This window comes from Numida meleagris, chromosome 1 (assembly GCF_002078875.1).
Source record: "Numida meleagris isolate 19003 breed g44 Domestic line chromosome 1, NumMel1.0, whole genome shotgun sequence".
Taxonomy (NCBI): Eukaryota; Metazoa; Chordata; class Aves; order Galliformes; family Numididae; genus Numida; species Numida meleagris.
The window spans coordinates 137,701,635-137,712,225 of NC_034409.1; the positions used below are offsets into that span (position 1 = coordinate 137,701,635).

Sequence of the window (10,591 nt, forward strand, 5' to 3'; positions counted from 1 at the left end):
AAATTAGTCTCACAACAAAATGCAGAGATTGCTTCTTTGGCATAGCTTTCCCACAGTAAATAATAGATACAAAATTAGCCAGTGAGAGAGGAAGGGAAAAAAAACAACTCACATAGATCATTTGCTTTCACTTGCAAAGCTTTTAAAGCATTCAGAACAATATAAATCCTGAGACAGACAGAGACTGTCCTCTACAGATGGGCACTGGGCATCTGCAACAAAACACAGTCATGACCTTACGTATAAGTTTCTGTGAAGGGCCATTAGATGGGAGACAGCTCATTGTGTGCACATGTGTTTGGAGGAGAAAAATGAGTCACTCCCAACTCTGGATCAAGCAGGTGATGTAAGGGATTGGCAGGGAGAATGATGCAGACAAAGGCTCTGCTTTCTAAAAAGCACTGAGTCACATCCTTGGAAAAAGCATAAAAAAAAGAAAGCAACACTGGACGCAACGATATCAGCTGAGAGCTGGGAACGAGGATGAGCAGTGTACCTTCCCTGCTACAGACGATGCGCACCTGTACAAGCTGAGGAGACTAGGCTGTTTTGCAATACCTTCTGTAAGGCCTCATGATGCAAAATTTTTGTCTCTTCAGCAGCAGTGTCACTGGGAGCAGCCCTTCTGTAATTTCATTTCACTTCAGCACCATGTAGAAATTCTCTGGAAAAGCATTTTAAGAGGGCAAAATTTCGGGCTTAGAAATTTCGGGCTTAGAAATCCATATGATAAATTCTTCATGGGAGGAACCTGGTCACAGAACTGAGAAGCGCCCTACTAGAAGGTAGAATCAGGTTCACCAGCTTTCCAAATATTTGCTGTCCTTCTTTGCTATATTTCTAATTTGATCTCAGTGAAAAGGTAGCCAGGAGAAATACAGGAGAGAGACTGAGAAGGATTTTGGAACTTTTAGGACCAAAAATACTATTAATACAGTGACTTCTTAATTCTTCTGCTATGCTTCACCCAGGGTTTAGAGCAGAAGGAAGGCATGCAGAGTTTTTTAGTTCTGACTGAGAAGCACCTTTCCGGGACCTGGGCTTCCTTTGTGTTAGCATTCTGCTGTCCTCCCCAGCACCTTTATTATCATGACAATCCTCTTCTTACTGTGGGTAGTGGAGACTGAGAATATTTGGTTCAGTGACTTAAAGGAATTCAGCTCACACTGTGGCACCTTTGGCTGCTTTTAATAACCACAGCCCATTCACAAGAAGAAAAATAGCTGGGAACTTCTAAGGCAGAGCTAGTGGATAGCCAAGAGCTGCATCACCGCCTTCTTGGATGTAGCAAGGCAGTCAGCTCAATCAAGGGATCAGCTTCTGATATAAGTAACAGATTCAGAATTCTGATTTCTGAGCTTCGGACCCTCAGACGACACACCAGGTGTCTACCCTTTAAGGCAAAGTCAGGATAATTCCACAGAGTGGCTCCCATATAACTTTACAAGCCTCCTTCCCTACACACATGTAACTATTTACATGGCAGATGCTCTGCAAGGTAGAAGTAATAGGAAGATGAATATGAATCAAGTTAAAGATTAAGCTGAGAAGTGTTGCTCAAGCAGCATAAACCAATGCAGCAACTTTGCTGTCTTTAAAATTATCTTGCATTCAGGTCCTGCTTCTTCATGTCTCTACTCTTTTTTCAATAATGCTTCATGAGACCCTAGGAAGACCTTGTTGCTTTGCATCCTCCCTGGCTTTGCTTCTGTGTAAGCTATATTTTGTTGTGTTCTGGGAAACAGGTGTGAGTGAGATTTAGCACTTGAGGTTTGCCATGCTCTTGGCACTCTCCTGAAAGTTCCAAGAGGTACTTGTCACCCAACCCCAGCTTTCAGGAAGAGACACAGGAAAGGAACCAAGCTAAAGCCCAAGACCACAAGTCAATAAACACCTTATACATTCCCATCCCCCAGTGAACTTTTGTTGGCCTCTCCTCTGCCCAAAATAAAGGAGGGGAAACATCCTTTTTGTAGTGGCTGCTTGTTATATAAAGTAAATAAAGAGTGAAGGGATGGAGCATAGAGATGGCACAGAGCCCGATAAGTGCACCCTTAAATCTATAATTAAAACCAAAGGCAAGTTCCCAATATAGCCAATTCGGTTATATAAGATCTTACAAAAGCTTCACACTGTTTGCTGGGTTTTGCTTTATTACTGTTCCCTCTACTTGGAGTTCACTTCAGGTCAGTAGTGGATGAGGTATTACAGTCAGAGTTTATGGCAGGGTAGAATCTAACAGTGCCTTGTTTGTAAAGATATGCAAGTGTGCACCCAGAGGGAAAAATAATCACTGGCTCTACTTGAAAGAGAAGAAGTTAATGGTCACTCTGGAGCTCAGTTCAGGCCATCTCCAGCTCCGGAAACTGATTGCCAGCTACTTAGAGATTGCTTTAAATAATGTCCTCAGAGCCTGTAAAAAGCCTTTTTTGCCCAACCGTCAGAGATATATGGCAAAACTACATGCAAAACAAGAAATCAGTCTGGATATTGCCTTGCTAGCCATGAGGATATGGAAGCATCCTCAGAATGCCGTAACAAGTCTATACCACATTTCTTCATTTCCTGCAGTCTGCAGAAAAACCTGAGTTCAGTTGGCATTTTAGTAAGCATAGGCAGCTCACTGCTCTGTGCAACTGTATGGGGAGTAGCTATCTTCAAGTGGGAGCTAGAATGAGCATCAGAACCACTACTATATACAGAAATATAAATAAAAGCATTTACTGGTAGTGATTTAGCCCTTCACTGCTGTGCCTTCCTCTTGCATTCTTTGCGGCAAGGATTAGCAGCAGCATTCCTTGGAAGCAATGATTTCCTAGGGCCATGCTGACACTAAGCTCTTTCTCCATGTATAAATGGACAAGAGATGAAAAACACTATGTTTAAACACTGTAGAAAGTCTCAGTAGCAACCAATACTACTCAGGCTTCCATATATTTCTGAGGTACCAGATTTCAAATGTAGGGAGAATGAGGGGAAGATGACAATTTTTTTCTCCACTTTCTCTTTAAGTTAAAAAGTTTGGGCACATGCAACTTGTGTGGCCTCGGATTTCATCAGTGAATGCCTTTTTCCCAAGTCCTGTGTTTCAGGGTGGTAACTGACCTTATCCGGAAGAATTTATCTTGACCGTCGCACCAACATTCACAGATCAAAATACCTTCACTTTCTAACACCCAACTATATTAATTTGTACCACAAAGGTAGGAATAGGGGTAAATAGAACACTTTCAAAAAAAAAATTCCTTAAATATTTTAAATACTTGAAATTTTTTCCCAGTGACAATCACAAACTTTACCATTTATTAACCAGCATGATAGGTAGCATAAACATTGGAATAATTATTTATTATTAGAAATGTTTGTGAAATTTGTGACCAACTTTTCTTTGAAATGCAAAACTTCAAATAAATGCATCTTTTACAAATTAGGAGGGCAGGTTCATTTAAATGATATGTCAGTTGTTCAAACTCTGTTGTCTCTATTGGGCCCTGCAAGTCACCAGTTTGTAAATACCATATGCAAAAACATAGAAAAAAATTAACATGGGCAAAAATGTTTTGTTGATGCAGTACATTATATCAGATATTATATCCGATTGGATACAATTCCTGTTCCTCTCACATTTCTCCATTAGAGGATTTCCATGATGCAGAATGTACGGCACTAAAATAGTTATCCATTTGCTGTTTAAATCAACCCTGCCTGAGGGAAGGGGCTTAGATTTCCGCATTCTGTCTCCTGAAGGGCATCTGGATACAGCATAAATAGGATGTTTTCAAAAAGTTCTGAGAAGCCATGTTAGATGTACAGGACATAAATGAGAAATAGACTTGTTGAGTTTTACTGGGAGTCAATACAAGCCCGGTCTGTGTCTGCTGACAGCCACTGGCAAGAAACTATCTACGAGAAGTTGCTCTATATTCAGGAGATGAGAAACATAAAAAAATAATGCTTGTCTGCCAAACCTTGTCAGCATTGTCAGTATGTTCTTCACAGTGTTTCATAGGCCACTGGTTTTTAAGTGAAATCCATGATCAGACAAGTTTTAATGATGTTATCACAGAATCACAGAATAGTTGAGGTTGGAAGGGACCTCTGAAAGTCATCTTATTCATAGAATGGCCTGGGTTGAAAAGGATCATAATGATCATCTAGTTTCAAACACCCTGCTGTGGGCAGGGTCACCAACCACTAGACCAGGCTGCCCAGAGCCACATCCAGCCTGGTCTTGAATGCCTCCAGATATGGGGCATCCACAGTCTTCTTGGGCAACATGTTCCAGCACGTCACCACCCTATGAGTGAAAAAATTCCTCCTAATATCTAACCTACATCTCCCCTGTCTTAGTTTAAAACCATTCCCCTACGTCCTATCACTATCCACCCATGTAAACAGTTGTACCTTCTCCCGTTTATACATTCCCTTCAAGTATTGGAAGGCCACAAGGAGGTCTCCCTGGAGCCTTCTCTTCTCCAAGCTAAACAAGCCCAGTTCCCTCAACCTTTCTTCATTGGAGAGGTGCTCCAGCCCTCTGATCATCTTGGTGGCCCTACTATGAACCCGTTCCAAGAGCTCTATAGCTTTCATGTGCTGGGGGGCCCCAGGCCTGGACACAGTACTCCAGATGGGGCCTCACAAGAGGTGAGTAGAGGGGGACAATCACTTCCCTCTCCCTGCTGGCCACTCCTCTTTTAATGCAGCCCAGAACATAGTTGGCCTTTCGGGCTGCAAGCACACACTGCTGGCTCATGTCCGTCTTCTCGTCCACCAGGACTCCCAAGTCCTTCTCCACAGGGCTGCTCTCAAAGAGTTCTTCACCCAGTCTGTATAAATACCTGGGACTGCCCCAGCCCAAGTGGAGCACCTTGCATTTGGCCTTGTTGAACCTCACTAGGTTCTCACGGGCCCAATTCTCCAGCCTGCCCAGGTCCCTCTGGATGGCTTCCCTTCCCTCCAATGTATCGACTCAACCGCTCATCTTGGTGTCGTCTGCAAACTTGCTGAGGGTGCACTCAATGCCATTGTCTATGTCATTGATGAAGATGTTGAAGAGCATCAGTCCCAAGACTGACCCCTGAGGGACAGCACTCATGAGCGGCCTCCACCCTGACATAGAACCATGAATCACAACCCTTTGGCTGCGTCCAGCCAACCAATTCTTAATCCACTGAACAGTCCATCCTTCAAATCCACACCTGTCCAATTGAGAGAGAAGGATGTGGTGAGGGACCATGTCAAAGTCTTTGGAGAAGTCCAGGTAGATGACAACCCTTACCCTGTCCGCTGATGCCATCACTCCATCATAGAAGGCCACCAGCTTGGCCAGGCAAGATCTGCCCTTGGTGAAGCCATGCTGGCTGTCTTGGATCACCTCTTCATCTCGTATGTGCCTTATCCTGTCTTCTAGGAGGATCTGCTCCATGATCTTCCCAGGCACAGAGGTGAGGCTCACCAGCCTGTAGTTCCTTGGGTCTTCCTTTCTCCCTTTCTTAAAAATGGGAGTCACGTTTCCCTTTTTCCAGTCACCAGAGACTTCACCTGACAGCCATGATTTTTCAAATATGATGGAGAGAGGCTCTGGTCCATTTCCTCCTGCTTAAAGCAGGGTCATCTAGAGCTGGATCACGTCCAGATAGATTTTAAATATCTCTTTATCTATGAATAATTTTGAATATCTCCTTATTTGTAAGTGTGTAGTCTTCCAGCTGTACATTCAGCGTAACAACTAGCAACACTTGGCAAGTATTATTCATTTGCCAGGCAGTGTTCTTAGAATCAAAAAAAAAAAAAAAAAAAAAAGAAAAGAAAAGAAAGAGAAGAAAAAACCCACCTAAACAAAACGAAAGAAAAAAAACATCCTCCTCCATAAATAAGTAAATAAATAAATGACCTGAGGAACTAAGAGAAAGAACTTCTTCAAGCATATAGTCTAATTGCAACATTAGCGGTTGCATGCATGCAACATTTCCCCTTGTGTATGTTTACTTGGACTGTTTAAGCCATTTCCATGAATAATACTGTCATGGTTTTGTGATTTTCGGTTATTGGTATTCCACATCATAACATCATGTAGTGGATATACCTGGTTCTCAGAAGAGAAGGACTACTACAGTCCCCACGGTACTTTGCTCCTCTGTTACCATTTCCAGCCGGAGGGAAAAGATAAAAGCTCGCAGTATAAAAACTTGCAGATCATGAGACCTCGTCCCTTTTTCCGCCCGTCTCTCGTCTTGGCAGCACCTCGCTCTCCAGCCGTCTTATCGTCGGTAGTAGAGTAAGGCCTACTTTGATTTTGGGACATTCTCTCTCTCTGTATTGGATTTATCAGCTTAAATTGTAATTATATTGTATTATAGTGTGTTGTTTTGCATTCCGATATCTTATTTAGTAAATTAGTTTGTTTCTCCTCAGATTGTTGCCGCTGTTCTTTGCTCTCAGGGCCATCTCCTTACCCTTTTCTCCTTTTCCCTTTTCCCGGGGCGTGGACCCGTGGATCCCCCGTCCCCTTTGTCACGGAACCGGGCCGAACGCCCGTAAACCGTTGACAAATACTGTCTTCCACATACTGATATAGAAAGAAGCTCAACAAGAAGTGCATCTGGCAACTTTTTTATCCAGAAGCAGGTAAAATACGACCAAGCCCTGAGTAAATCTTGTAGAGCTGGATTGTTGTCTATGCCAGTCTCACTTTGCTTTCTCATATGACATCCATTCTAATCGATACCAAAAGGAAAAAAAAAGTAATAATTCTATGGCTCAGTGTGCATTAGTTCTGCAGTTACGATGTGTTGTTTTTCTTTTTTTTCTTTTTTCTTTTTTGTTTAACCTATTTGAGCCAAGGTAATCAAGGTTGAGTTCTAAAAGCTGATCAGGTTTTGTATGGGATTAAAGTTGATTTAGCCTTAATCATTGACTTGAATACAGGACTCCATTTCCTTCAACACATTTGATACTCATTATCGTCTATCAACCAGGTAAAATAACCTCATTGTGTCAATGCTGGCTTTAATTAACTCACTTTCCAGGGCTCAGATAGTACAACGAGTACTTTATTCTTGATACTTTTTCAAAACTAATTTGCACCATCTTTCTATGGCATTTTTAGCTTCAGATGCAGTGTCTTCTCCCATAATATGGTGAAAACAGAGCTGGAGTTCATACTGCTATGCTAATATCTCATTCCCTCTTCATTTCCTTTTTTATGTTTTACATCATAAAACAGGACATGTGATTTCAAGGGACCATTTAAATAAGCTGCATGACATATATCACAAATAAATACTGTGTTAAAGGGTAAATGTTACAAAACAGCCTCTTTGATTTGTTGGTTTACTAAGAGTTTCTTTTACATTAAATCATCTGCTAATATATCTTTTCTGTTCATGTCTTGATTTCTCTTTGATTTCCATAACTTCTTTTGTATCTTTTTGTTATTTTATTATATTTTATTATGTATCTCAGCGTTTTTGACTTTAGACCAATTGATATATGGAATCCCAAGGGAAATACCACTTTCCATTCATATTTTTTCTTCCCTTAATGTTTTAAAGACACTTTTAAGTCATCATTAAAAACAAGCTTAACTAAAAAAAACCCAAGGAAACAGTGACTCCCCAAATCCCCAAACCTTAGAACGTACATGTTCAACTTCATACTTAATGATAGCAACACTAAAGATCACTATGACAAAGGTACATTTCAAAGCTTTTCTCAGTTTCTTTGCTGTTCTTCTTTTTCAGATGTGTCACTCATAAAAAAACTGTCCATGGTTTTGAAGACCTTTCCTGCTCCACCTCTGAGAGCTGTTACCTCTAGCAAACAAGCTGTCTCCCAGTGCAGAATCATCCACAGTGTCTGAGCATGCTTAGCACTGAACACTAAGAGACAGTGCGAGGATGCCTTATTAGAGACAAGGCCAGCACAGATAAACTCTCTTTTAGAACTGTTTTTTTCATTTCTAAAACCTTGCAAAGATGGCTATGAACAACTACTTCAGCAATGCTCTTGCACGTAATATACTTTCAGAAATAGGCTACTGAGAAGAGGCACTCATAGTTCTCCTGCCCCTCAACAGCGATAAGAAGGAAGAAGAGAACTCAGTCCAATCTTTGAAGCAAACAAAACCCATTGGAAAAAAATATCTGTGACTCTCTTGTCTTCTTCCTAGGGAAACCATGGCAAACAAGACCCAAGGCAGTAAAATATTTTTATTTTCCTCAGTTCTTCAGAATTATTCACTTTTACTTCTTCTGGAGGAAAGAAAACAGAAAATGCAATGTTGGGTCTTAGTCAGATCTCCACTCAGGCATGGTGACCACTTCTTTCCGGTGACTATAGAAGTGCAGAGTTTGCCAGCAGCAGTTGGAATCAATGAAGACTTGGGATGCTACAGTAGTCAGAAAGCCTAAGGCAGGCACCCCAGGTAGTCAGCTGGAGTCTAAAGAGGGAAAAGTAAGAGAAAAGGAGTAAAACAAATTCAGAAGGCAGATATTTGTCTGTTCTAAGTTTTCAAATCTGCTTATAAAATCAGCATGTGGGTTACTTCTGCTGTAGGTAAAGAAGCACCTTCTGAAATCACTTGCTAGATCACAAAAAATCTGAATGGATGATGGGATTATGGTACATCTCTGCTATTTTAGCATTTCATTTGCAGGCCGCAAGTACTCTTTCATACTTACATGCTGTCAGAAATATGTGAGTCTCGTGTGCCCCACAGAAACAGCGTGACAAGACGAAGTTGCCTTCTGGAAGCCGTCTCTTAACTCTGAAGATATATGAATGTGTTGTTCTGTGAGTAGCAGGTAGATGTATTATTGGCAGTGCCAGCAACTTCTTCTTTGTCTTAGTCTAGCATAGAAACAGTTGCTCAGTGGTCTTGTAAAAATAGTTATTTGGTATCATTTTCAAAAACAAACAAAAAAAAAAAAAAGAAAAGAAAAAGCCTCTGAGTACACAATTACACAATAAGCTGGCAGTAATTTTCATGTTTCTCCGAGACAGTATTCATTGCTTGACAGATTCATTTTTAATTCAGATTTCAATTTATAGTTCTCCTGTTGTAGATAGACAATCGAATTTAACTGCTTGTGTTCAACACACATGACCTTATTTGCTGCCAAACCGGTTCAAGAGAATATCTAACAAAAAGCACTCAGGATTGAGAGCAGAGAAATTTTGGAGTGATTACAAATAATGCAAATTATGCCAGGCAATAGAAAGTACTAATTCCTCAATCTTCAGTTTCATTATCTGCACCAAATCCAACACCTCAAATATCTCTAGAATCATTGAATCATTAAGATTGGAAAAGACCACTAAGATCATCTAGTCCAACCCCAGCCCATCCCCACCATGCCCAATAACCATGTTCCTCAGTGCCACATGCACACGGTTCTTGAACACCTCTGGGGATGATGACTCCACCATCTCCCTGGGCAGCCTGTGCCAGTGCCTCACTACTCCTTCCGAGAAGAAATTCTTCCTTAAAAAGGAACCTGAACCTCTCCTGGCTCAACTTAAGGCCATTACCTCCCATCCTATCACTGTTACCTGGGAGAAGTGGCTGACACCCACCTCTCTACAGTCTCCTTTCAGAGAGTTGTAGAAAGCAACAAGGCCCCTCCTCGAGCCTCCTTTTCTTCTCTAGCAAGCCTTTGGTCCATGTGCACATGTAACAAGTGTATGATTTCTGGCGGACAGGGAGGGAGAGATGGAGCAGAAGCAAGTTTCAGGGTATGGCACTGTCAATGCCATGAGCTATAAATGCTACTAAAGCAGTTTCTCTGAGAACTGATGGCTTGTCTGTGCACAGGAGGCTGCTAGGAAATGAAAGGCAATGCTTGGTCTCCATCAATTAGAAGGAATCCCTTTGCAGCTGTCATAAAATCAGTGTGTTTTCTCTAAGCTTGCCCTGACAAGCATGCTATAATAAACTTTTAGGAGAAACAGCAACTAACTATTACATGAAGATAAAGATTACATCCAGCTGAATTTTTCTTTCTCCTTTTTTCTACTCCCCACTGCAACTGAGATGCAGGTGTGCTGCTCAGAATATTTCCTAGCTAGGATATCTGCAGCACATGGGAATGTCTGAGCAGAACCTGATGATCCTCGTGCTTGTGTCAGCAGACCTGCATGGCTGGGCAAAATTAGTTTTCAGAGCAACAATTCTGAAGCACCATCTGTAAAGCACAAGTATGCATCATACCATGAGACCACAAAATATATGCATCTCCATCCAAGATACTGGCCTATCTCTCCCTGCCATATGCTTTAACTGCTAAGCTAAGTTCCCTTTCCTGAGTAGGTGCCAAAGAGTAAAAACAGCATAACCCCTTGAGTTATATCCAGTAACACAGGATTCCTGGGTCTTCAAATAATCATGATTCAGTGGCTCAAAATTTAAATGAAGGTGCAATATTCATGGCTGATAGAAAAAGTTGAAGAGAACCAAAAAGTAGGAACAAGAAGAAAGTAACCTGAAATATGCTTCAGCTTTCTTTTTCTCTTCTCTTCTCTTCTCTTCTCTTCTCTTCTCTTCTCTTCTCTTCTCTTCTCTTCTCTTCTCTTCTCTTCTCTTCTCTTCTCT

The 10,591-nt window shown here is 41.4% G+C and overlaps 1 long non-coding RNA gene across 1 annotated transcript; it reads right to left on the reverse strand.

Moving 5' to 3' along the window:
* LOC110392873 lies at positions 6,692 to 10,523 on the reverse strand. Its single transcript, XR_002434667.1, has 3 exons — positions 10,482 to 10,523; positions 8,682 to 8,850; positions 6,692 to 8,440 (listed from the first exon to the last, which is right to left on the reverse strand). It is a non-coding gene; the product is annotated as an uncharacterized LOC110392873 (long non-coding RNA).